Source organism: Thamnophis elegans, chromosome 4 (genome assembly GCF_009769535.1).
Source record: "Thamnophis elegans isolate rThaEle1 chromosome 4, rThaEle1.pri, whole genome shotgun sequence".
In the NCBI taxonomy this organism is placed as follows: domain Eukaryota; kingdom Metazoa; phylum Chordata; class Lepidosauria; order Squamata; family Colubridae; genus Thamnophis; species Thamnophis elegans.
Genome location: NC_045544.1, coordinates 40,376,341 through 40,387,513, shown reverse-complemented (window position 1 = coordinate 40,387,513; position 11,173 = coordinate 40,376,341). Strand labels below are relative to the sequence as shown.

At 41.7% G+C, this 11,173-nt stretch overlaps 1 protein-coding gene across 2 annotated transcripts in view; it reads left to right on the top strand.

Moving 5' to 3' along the window:
• Positions 1 to 1,506: 1,506 nt before the first annotated feature.
• The window catches only part of KIAA0408 (KIAA0408 ortholog), a 30,909-nt gene continuing 21,242 nt past the window's right edge, over positions 1,507 to 11,173 (top strand). The window contains exons 1-3 of one of the 2 annotated variants that reach the window (XM_032214849.1): positions 1,507 to 1,663; positions 3,040 to 3,213; positions 4,057 to 4,186. The gene's annotated coding sequence lies outside the window, so the exon portion shown is untranslated. Of the gene's footprint in view, positions 1,664 to 3,039; positions 3,214 to 3,733; positions 4,187 to 11,173 lie in introns of those variants that run through there. The other variant, XM_032214850.1, reaches the window with a different exon arrangement.

Below are 11,173 nucleotides of genomic sequence, written 5' to 3'. Positions count from 1 at the left end.
CCTTTGCAATAAACAAGAATTTCCTGTAATAACCCAGTTTGAAGATTCTAAATAGGAAACTGCATGATAAATATGCACATTATCTCAATTATTTTTAACAAGAATAGCATATAGATTAAAATGGGAAGATATGACATATGGAATGGAAAGGGGAGCTTAAATACTAACAAACTGAAATATGTAGATGATACTCGTTCATTAGCTGAAAATAAAAATATAGCACATTAGAAATGGAATTTTAAAATGTCAGTTAATGTTAAATATAAAGAAAACAAAGGTACTGATAATTAGCATGCTTAGTGCATTCACAGGTAATGGTGAAGAAGTGAAAGTAATAACCATTTGGTTATTATTCAAACTGAATAAAATACTAAGATTGGCAATGTACTAGAAAGAGAAAAAACTTAATTTTAGGGAGGAAAGCAGTGGCAAATTCAGAGAAGAGCATGTCAAAATATTAGAATGGTTAAATACACCTGCAGAAGCTGGACATTGAGAAGAAGTGAAAAATAGTTGATGGTTAATAAGAACACCATGAGCCGCAAGAAGAATCAATCAATGAAATAAAGGCAATGATCAGAAAAAGAAATGTATGTTTTGAGGGCATGCATTTGAGTAGATGATGGACTAAAAAATGACTAAGTTTGGCAGGGCTGAGGGAAGCAGAAGAGGAGGAAGATAACAGTTAAGGTGGATTGATTGACAGGATTAGAGATATCAATAGAATAATCTTGTAACTGTTCTGATTGCCACTAGATACACAAAATGGAGGGCCTTGGTCATTGGCCTGACTTGATGGCTTGTAATTGACTTACAAAATGGTTCCAGTACAAAACCTACAAATTGTCCTTAAAATAAGAGGCCTAATTACTTGGCTCCTCATGCATCAATGCTGTCTTCTTAAATTGTGCTGATGCAGCTGGCCAAAGGCAGCCAGAAAAGCCTTGGAAGATTGCTCAGAGTTCAGCCTGATGCCCCACCCATCCTGAGGTGGGGTCACTGCATTCCAGGGCAGCTACAGCTGTTGATGTGCCTTAAAAGATAGGCATAGGCAGAATTCATTCTATCCTAGCAGTAGGGGGGGGGGGGGAAAACCCGATTTGGTTTTTATTTAAAATTAATCTTTCTGTCAGCCAGAGCTTGATAATACTTGTTCTTTAAAGCAGCTGCAGCAGCAGTGCTATTTGTGCAGGTTGACTCAACAAAGCATACTAAAATTATATAGAAAAAGGCAAGGATACATATTATAAAAGAAATCTAAAACTGCCTATTGTCGAATGCTTACCCTGGCTGCTTTGACAAGGTTAAGAACTCTGCTTCACTATAAAACCTAAAAATGTCCTGGCCATGAAGTTGTTTATGTAAAATATGAGAAGATCTAAGGTTACAGGACTTGGGATTGGAAGAGCTTTTAAAACCAACCTCTGAAGGCTGACGTCACGTGGAAACCAGCTGCTGGGATGATGCTAAGCGGAACTGTTTGTCAGTTTGCAGAACATTGTAAAGTTGAACTAACGTTGCTCTAAGGACTTTCTCTTGATAGAGACACTGATGCTTCATCTCTCTTTGAAGGGTCATTGTTTGCAGAACTGGAAAGACTTTTTCTCACCTTCTTTTCACTCCTGGTTTCACTTGGATGAAAGAGATTCTTCCACTGCAAAGGGTAAGTTTAGCACTTGCTTTTTATTCTCCTGTTTCCCCTCACCCCCCCAAAAAAATACTGCAGTTCCTTCTTTGAATATTTTCAAAAGAAGCAGGAACGTGAATGTGATGTTCAAAAGGTTATTTCTGCATCAGGTTAGTTCTTCTGGATTTGTAAAATTTGTAACTGTAAAAAAATGACTTTTAAGGAAAAGATTAAGCTAAATAGCCTAATTTCAAACAGTCTTTCAGGTTTCTCAACATGAAAGGTGTTTTTGGAAATGTGCAAATGTGCACACAATAGCAGAGAAGCTTGCTGCTGTAGTGATCACAAATAATGGTTTTGCACTGTGAGCTCAAAACCTGGCAGAGTTCAATGGCAGTCGCTTATAAATCAAAAGAAGACCCTGCTTATCTGCCTTGGGCATCCCATTTTGTTTATCTATATTAAAATACAATCTTCTTAGTTGATGTCATTGCTTTGTATTTTTAGTAGCTGCTTTCCATATTTCAGAGAGTATGTATTTCAAATTGGATCGGTGTATATTTGTGCGTGTGCCGAGAAACGAGAGCAAAGGGGTATTTCACATTGTATGTCTACGGAAAGCTTGTATGTCTTAGTAAAGGTAGAGGGGGAAAGAGAGCCACTGTGAACAATGCAGATGACATAGATCTTGTTCTTGGAAACTTTACATTGGTATTAAGATCCTGACCTTGTCGGTATAGCAAACGGACAGATGACTTTGAATTAAAAGCATGTTCTTGATTTTTACATGAAGAAGTCATGTATCCATGCGCCTGATGTATTTATGCTTCCAAGGATTTGCTAATTCAGTTTTTCTTGCTCTGGTCCTATTTGTATGAGGGGACTGACATTTGATTCTAGTCTCTAAAGGAGAAAAGATTGACAAGAGACAAGACAATAAGCAAAGCACCTGCATGGATTTCATTCATTGTAAAACAAGCTTCAGCAACTGGGATAATACTGGACTGTAGGTTATTGCATTGTGTGTAAATATCAGCTTGAGCTTGAGGATCAGTCCTTAAGGAAACGGTTAAAAATGATATTAGGCTATTAGGATAGTAATATGAATAGACAACAAAGCAATCAGTCTAGAGAAAGTCAGTGTGTGTTTTGATTACTTCTATAATTTAATGCCTTCTGTCCCTCTTCACAATACATTGATGATACTTGGTTAAGGATGATGGGAGGTATAGTCATATTTATCTGGACATTCCATTGTTGAAAATGGCTGCTCTTATAGGCAGTACTAGAAACACTTTGCTTAGGTTTTCTAGTGGTTTAAATGGAATAGTTTGCAAATTTGCTTATATGCTTTATTGGTATTAATTACTGTAGTAGTGAATTAAGACAATTCTTGTCCTTGTTTTATCAAGGGTAAATCTGAAGCTAGGAAGTGACTTGCCACAGACTGAATCCAGGAAGAAAAAGGACTGCAAATTTGGATTTTCTGGATTCTGACCCCGCAATCTTGTTGCCTAAAACCGCATGTCAACTTTGCAGATACATGCAAATTTGCTAGGACCCTCTGGATAAAGAGTTATCATAAGGTAAGTGATTGAATTGTGGGAGCCTCAGTTGTCTTTGGTCATTTTCCTTCTGTGCAACATGTAATGGAATGCAGTTCTAAAATCTGATTGAATTTTGATTGCCTTCAGTGTGGCTTTACGAAAAGTAGCTTCGTGAGAAACCGACTGTACATTGCAGAGATTGGTTTAAATAACCAAGCAATTTTAGAATTGAGTTCTTTTGCTTTTTAACAATTATGTTAATAAGTCCATTTTAACACTTATGTTAATAAGTCCATTACAAGAGAGAAATCAATATCCATTTGGTGCGGAAATGTCTTTTTTCATGTTTGGTGTTTAATACTGATATATTCTTTTTGCTTCTCCTTGAATTACTAGACTGAATTGTACTTTCTCTTCTCCAGCTTCTCTACTGATTCCTTTCATACAGGCTGGTGGAAAGATATTCAAGCCAGAGGACCCTTTTTAATTTTTTCTGCACTCTGAACAAATCTACTCAAATGTAGCAACCTCCAAAATACTGTACATTAAAAGTTAAAAATAAAAAGCGAGACCAAATGATCCTCATTAAAAATATTGAAATGGTTGCACATGATCATCTTCAGATGGCACTTGGAATGCAAACAAGCTTTCAGAAGAGTGGAAAAGTTAAGCCAGTTGTTTTGGAGAGAGCATCACTTTAGTCTCTGGCTCTGAGCTGGAACTTTGGCCCTAGAAGTGAAGAAAATTCATTTTGCTTGCCTTCTTGCTCCGTCAAGCCAAGATAATTTGCTTAAATAACCAATGGCTTTTGTCTTCCTTTGTGCAGTATTCTGGGGATGTTGGGGCAGATACTTTTAATAAATATGTCTTTACTTTATTCAGATAGGCATAAACCCCCAAAAGGTTCCTGGACCCCAAGTTGGTTGGAGCAAATATTTATAGCAAAGCTGGAAGATGAAAAATATCTGCACTGCCTGGAGCTTCAAAGGGAACTAAAGACTGCATTGCACAGGTAATGGTATATTGCCATCTAACCTCACCTGATTTTGAGAAGCAGTAAAGTGTATTCATTAGCTGCATTTAAAAAAAAAACCCTTTTCATTTTGCCTGATTGTTAAGAAAAGGAATTCAAGGGGGGGGGGGGGATAAATGGATTTAAAACAAAGGATTGGATTTGTCAGAGACAGAAATGTTCCTTTCATTAGCAGGAAATTTATTCAGATTTTCTGCCCTCTTTTCTGTCCACTGAGTTCTCTGAAAATAGTTTTGAAAAGGTGTTGAGGGCTGCAGAGGGAAATCTGTCAACTGGAATTTTCTAAGAAGCAAAGACAACTTTGCTGCAAAAGCTTGTAATTCATTCCAGTTTATTTGTATATATGCCTTCCAGAGACCAAAATATACATGAAAAGTTTTTTTTTAACTAGCCATAGCAATGAAAAAATATGGCAAAAAGAAAGCATTCCTACAAGAGAGATGCCACCTTAGCTACCATGGAAACCTACAAATATATAAAGTGGCTAAACTAAAGTAGGATTTTGAATGGTATGAAATGAGAAGTGAGAAGGGAGAGGAAGACAGGATGGTTATACAGATGCAGGTTATCTGTGACACAGATTAAAACTACCTCATCAATTTTTAATTGTAATGTGTTAAAAACCATTGTGTTTGTTTAAAACTTTTGAGATAGCACAAATTTTGAGATATGTGAGTTCAGTAATGTCTTGCTTAATCATGCAATTAAAATTGTCTTTCCAAAATGGTCATGTTAAGATTTCAAAGTACAGTGTCCTGGGAAGTAGAAATGGTCCAATACTACTTTATCATTGCTCTGAGTGCTGATGTCAAACTTTGCACCATTAATTCGTAAGCACAAAAATTGTCTTATGTAAAATCCAGAGGGGGAGATGTTGGAAGATGATGGTTTATATTTCGTAGGAGGAAGAGCATGTGAAGACACTTCTAATCTTATGGGTGTATTGGTTGGGCCTTATGATGATGCTATTCACTTAGATGTGAGGGTAAAGTAGATAGCTGTGTTTATTGCATGATATGTTCCTGTGTTAGCATTAGTGTCTGGTTGTTTCTTTTCTGCTTGTAAAAATCTGCTTTGGACTGGGAAGCTGTTGAACCTGCCAGCCTGAGAAGGAACAGCCCAATTTACATTTGCATAACCATCCTGTATTTCTTTCACCCTGACCTCATCCCAGTCTAAATCTTGTTTCAATTTAACTACTCTAATTAGCTATAGTTCACAACAACGTTGGCCTTTTAATAAAATTAAAGTGTTTCTCAACTCCTTTTCATTTTGGGCTTTGTAAACAATTAGCATTCTCATTCTAAAATGGAACATCCCAAGAATATACATAAAAAGCTGTTTTTTTTCCTCCTTTCTTCTTATTTGTAAATTTTTTCTTCACATTTGCATGAAACATATGAAGAACTGTTGCAGGAATTGGGTATATATAGTCTAGTGAAAAGAAAGACTAGGGATGACATGATAGCAGTGTTCCAATATTTAAGGGCTGCTACAAAGAAGAGCAGTATTTTCCAGAGCACCTGAAGGCAGGACAAGAAGTAATACATGGAAACTAATCAAAGAGGGAAGCAATATAGAACTAAGGAGAAATTTCTTGACAATTAGAACAATTAATCAGTGGAATGACTTGCCTCCAGAAGTTGTGGATGCTCCAACACTGGGGTTTTTAAAGAAGAGATTGGGCAACCATTTGTCTGAAATGGTGTAGGGTTTCCTACCTAGGCAAGGGAATGGACTAGAAGACCTCCAAGGTCCCTTCCAACTCTGTTATCCTATTAAGTCATTGAAGAATGAGCTACAGATCCCTGGAGCTTTGAATCCATTGCTTAGTCTTTGCATTTTATAAAAGTGTTAAAAGGAGTTTAATTGATATAAAAATATTTTGAATCATTCATGGTTGGAGCTCTCCTTGGATCTGATGTTTGGCATTTCACTGATGATTAGTTTTGCTTTGTAAGAAAAGAAAGTTACAGGAAATCAATATGAGACAAAAAAGCAAAATGTATTTTAGATATAAAGTATGAACAGCATTGCTGAAATAATCACTTGACTGTAATTCTGATAGAAGCAGCTTCCAAAGATGCCTTGCTTTTGTTATTTGAGACAGATGGAAAATAGTTTTGCCTAAACAAAGTATGATGGCAGAGTAGTATTAACTTTAAAGAAATTGTTAACACCAACACCTTCAAGCTAAGTTCTCTAGGTTCTTATTCTGATAGGAATAAATCATGGCTCATAAACTTTGCCCTGATGAAGATCCTTAATACTGGCTGAGTGAGAAAGTAGGAATCTGAGAGCTCAAAGTATTGTTTATTCCAAGTCACCTATTGTCAGAGAAACCTGTTTCAGTTATATTGGAGGATTGTTTTATTACTTTGCTTCCCCGAAATAGAAAAGTCTTACACTCTTCATTATTATGGCTGGTTTCTGTAGTGTCAGACAAGTGCTGGCTCAAATTAATGAATATACCTTCTATAGCATTTCAATGAGAACGTCATAAATGGAAGAAACCAAATTATTTAAAAGCTACCAAAAGTTGCAAAATACAATGATATAGTTTTATCACAGATTTTCTTCCTTTGTGACAACTACCTCTTATTTTTCAAAGAGTAAAAAGAAAACACTTCAGATGGAAAGGAAATTACTGATGATTTTGTTGGCTCCTTTAGTATTTTTGTTACTGGGATTATTCAAGACTGCCAGGTAGCATTAAGTCCATCAACATTATTATAACTGAAAAAACCAGGCAGGCACTTTAAAACACTGTAACCTTTTATTCAGTAGCTGAAGTAGTGTAACAAAACTCGCAACAATGTATTAAATGAAGCCGGCTGGGCGGCTGCAGGAACAGCTGAAACAATAGAGCAATCAGCAAGGTTGTTGCTTTAACAAGACAGTTAACTGTTTAAACGGCTTGCCTTTTATACTGCAATCACCTGGCTCGTGTTACAGCTCGCGCTGATGACAGCTCGGCAACTGACAGGCACGTCTGATTGGCTAAGACGCACCTGGCTGCTTCCGAGCTGTCATTCGTAACAGCGAGGACTTTCTTCAATACACAACACTTCTTCCCCCCCAGCTGTGCGCAAGCACGCGTAGTCTTTTAAATAAGCAGGGGAACGACGGATTCGCTCAGACCGCCTTAATTCTATTGCAGGCGGATCCTGGCAACGATGTCCTTGTGGTAATTGTGGAGGAATTGCATAACTAAAAGGTGAAGTGTGTGGATGAGACATGGTGGCAGATGATGCTGGAGGGGCATGAGGCTGGTAGTCTGCCTCTGAGGGGTTTGGGCTATATATATAAGGATCTGGAACCCTTGGAATGGGAGGAGCATTTACACCGGCTAGATTTTGTTGAACTTGCAGTTGAAACCCTTGAACATCCGCTTGAGAAGCTACGGCTGCTGTCTTCCGTTTCCTCAATTGATCCAGGTGTCTTCGCCATGAGGATCCATCGGATAAGTCAACCCTATAGGAAACGGGTCCTGTTATTTGTGATATAACTGCTGGAACCCATCTCAAGTCCCCTCCATAATTTCTAGCCCAAACTAGATCCCCCAGTTGGAAAGAACGGGATGGGGTTGGAGGCCCCAGGTTGCCAGACTGAATTCCTGAATAGACGGGATGCAATCTATCCAGGGTGGTCCGCAGGCGCCTGCCCATCAACATCTCCGCGGGGCTCTTCTGTGTCAGAGGGCAAGGTGTGGAATGCTGTGCCAATAAGTAAGCATCCACCCTAGCCTGCCAGTCACCACGGTTTAGCCGGCCCAAAGCCTCCTTGGCCGATCTAACCGCCCTTTCCGCTCGGCCATTGCTTGCCGGGTGGTAAGGGGCAACCAGCGCATGTCGTATCCCTAGTTCAGCCAGGAAAGTTTGAAAAGTTGTGGCTGTAAATTGCGGGCCGTTGTCAGACACCACTGTGTCTGGCAACCCATGGGTTGCGAACAACCGTCGCAAAGCTCGCACCGTGCTGTCAGATGTGGTGGAGTGCATTAGCAATACTTCCACCCATCGAGAGTACGCATCCACAACTATAAGGAAAACCTGCCCATGGAATGGACCAGCGAAATCAATATGTAACCTAGACCAAGGCCCTCGAGGCATCTCCCATTCCCGGGAGGGAGAGGAAGGAGGAGAAGGCCGAGACTGTTGGCATGTCTCACATTTGGCAACCCAGGCTTCAATGTCGGCATCTAACCCTGGCCACCAAACAAAACTGCGAGCAAGAGCTTTCATTCTACTGACCCCAGGATGACTTTCATGAAGGCGTTGCAAAATCTGTTGTTGCAGGACCGTTGGGATAACCACACGGTCGCCCCACAACAGGCAGCCGGAATGAATTGAAAGCTCTGCTTGTCTGTTTTTAAAATGTTTGAATTGAGGTGGTAATGTACCAGAAGGCCAACCCCTCAGGACCCAAGTAAGAAGTTTTGCCAAAGTAGGGTCAGACCGAGAGTGGGCTGCTATGTCTGTAGCAGACAAAGGCAATTCTAGCTCTGCAATTGCCAAAACTGAAAGGCAAGGAACTGGTTTAACTTCCTTCAATGGAAGTGGGCAGCGACTCAGGGCATCTGCATGCCCTATCTGCTTGCCTGGACGGTATCGTAAGGCGTAGGAGTACGCCGCTAAGAATTCCGTCCATCGTGTCATTCTTGGGGATAGAATAGGAGGGGTCGGCTTATCACCTGCCAAAAGCCCAAGGAGTGGCTTATGGTCTGTAAACAAGGTGAAATGCCGCCCGTATAAGTAATCGTGGAATTTTTTTAATTCCTGACACTGCAGCTAGAGCCTCCTTGTCAATTTGGCTGTAATTCCTTTCTGCTGATGTCAGTGTCCGGGAGTAAAAAGCTATGGGAGCTTCTGAACCATTGGGCAGGACATGGCTCAGAACGGCTCCCAAACCCACGGGCGAGGCATCACATGCTAGAGTCAGAGGCATCTTGTCACTGTATTGGACTAAGACTGCATCTGACGTCAGCAGGGATTTGACAGCTGCGAACGCTTGTGCTTCGCGGCTGCCCCATTGCCAAGGCGCTGATCGGTCCAGCAACCGATGCAGGGGCTCGGCCAGTGATGCCTTGTGTGGAATGAAAGGTGCATAAAAATTTAAAAGCCCCAGGAACGATTGTAACTGCGCCTTGGAAGTTGGAGCAGGTGCGTCCCTGATAGCTGCCAATTTTGAAGGGGTAGGGTGAATTCCCTGGGCGTCAATTGTGAAGCCCAGAAATTCCACTTGGGGAACAGCAAAGAAACACTTGCTGCGTTTCAATTTAAGTCCCGCGCCCCTGAAACGGTCGAGGACTTTCCTTAGAACTTTGATGAGGTCTGATCGGCTGTTTGCAGCGATCAGGACGTCATCAAAATATGGTACCACTCCTGGAAGCCCATGGAGCAACCGCTCCATGAGACTCTGGAAAATCCCCGGGGCAACGGATACGCCAAATTGTAGGCGGCGACAACGGAAAGCCCCCCGGTGGGTGACGATGGTTTGGGCAGCCGCCGCATCGTCATCCACAGGAAGCTGCTGGTAGGCTTGCGCCATATCCAGTTTGGCAAAAATACAACCCTGCCCCAGGGAATGGAGCAGATGTTGTACAACAGGGACTGGATATGGGTTTGCTTGCAAGGCGAGGTTGATGGTGGATTTGTAGTCGGCACAGACCCTAATGGAGCCGTCGGGCTTCACTGGAATGACAATTGGGGTCTCCCACGGTGAATGGTCGACTGGCTCCAGTATGCCCTGTGCCACGAGCTTGTCGAGCTCGGCTTCAACCTTGGGCCTTAAAGCAAAAGGCACCCTGCGGGCCTTCAGTCTGATGGGAGCAACCTGGGGATCCAAGTTGAGAGAGATAGGGTTACCCTTGTACCGGCCCAGCTGGCCATCAAAAATGTCAGCGTAATCTGACAAAACTAATGCCACATCAGCAGAAGTGTCTGTCATGGAATGAATTCCATGTATTGAGAGACCCAGTGGGCTGAACCAATCCAAACCTAGAATGGATGGCAAGGGCTTAAGCACAATTAAAACAGGCAAAGTTGTACAATGCTGCCCATAAGAAACTCTGACATTATAGGAACCAACAATAGAAATGCTAGACCCCTGATAGTCCTTTAAGATAGAGTCAGGAGGAGAAAGGTGACAGAGTTTAACATGGGGGCACAAAAGAGAAAATTTGTCCCACGATAACAAGGATTTGGAAGCTCCAGAGTCTACTTCCATGTTGCAAGGTTGACCTTCGATCAATGGAGTGACAATTATCTTGTTCGTACCCTCTGAGGAAGAATTGATGGAGACATCAGGAAGTGGCAGGCCAGCTTGCTTGACGTTGAAGCAATTATCCTGTCGCTGAGCAGACGCGCGGGGCTGAGGACTTCTGTTTGAAGCAGCTGCCCCATAAGGAGGTGGAGGAGCAGACGATGCAGCTGTAGCAGGCTGAGCAGCTCTACAAACTTTGGCCAAATGTCCTTTTTTCCCGCAACGGCGGCACTCTGCAGCCTTAAAGGGGCAGGAAGCCCTGGCATGCGGACCACCGCAGCTAAAACAGGCATTTGAATTAGAAAGTGGACGGCTGATAGACTGCTGCTGACGCGGTTGCTGTCTGCGGGGCTGTGCCCCAATCCTGTCCACCTGTAAATTAAGTAAATAGTCTGGAAGAGGGGCAAGCTCATCAATTAAATTGGTGATGTACGTTGGCTGTTGTAGTGGAGGAGGAACCAAGGCAGTTGAGGCTTGACCCGTTGGTAAACTGCCAGCAACTGTCATCTGCGCGAGGTAACGTTCTATCTCGCTGGATGATGAATCTGCCAACTCCGCAGCACGAGCCTCATCTATGGCATAAACTAACGTGACTTTAGGCTTGCCCAAAAGCCGGCGTCTGAGGAAAATGTCTTTTAATCCACAGACAAATTGTTCTGCAAGATTAGCCTCTAAGTCAGGGAAATCGCACTGTGCTGCAGCAAC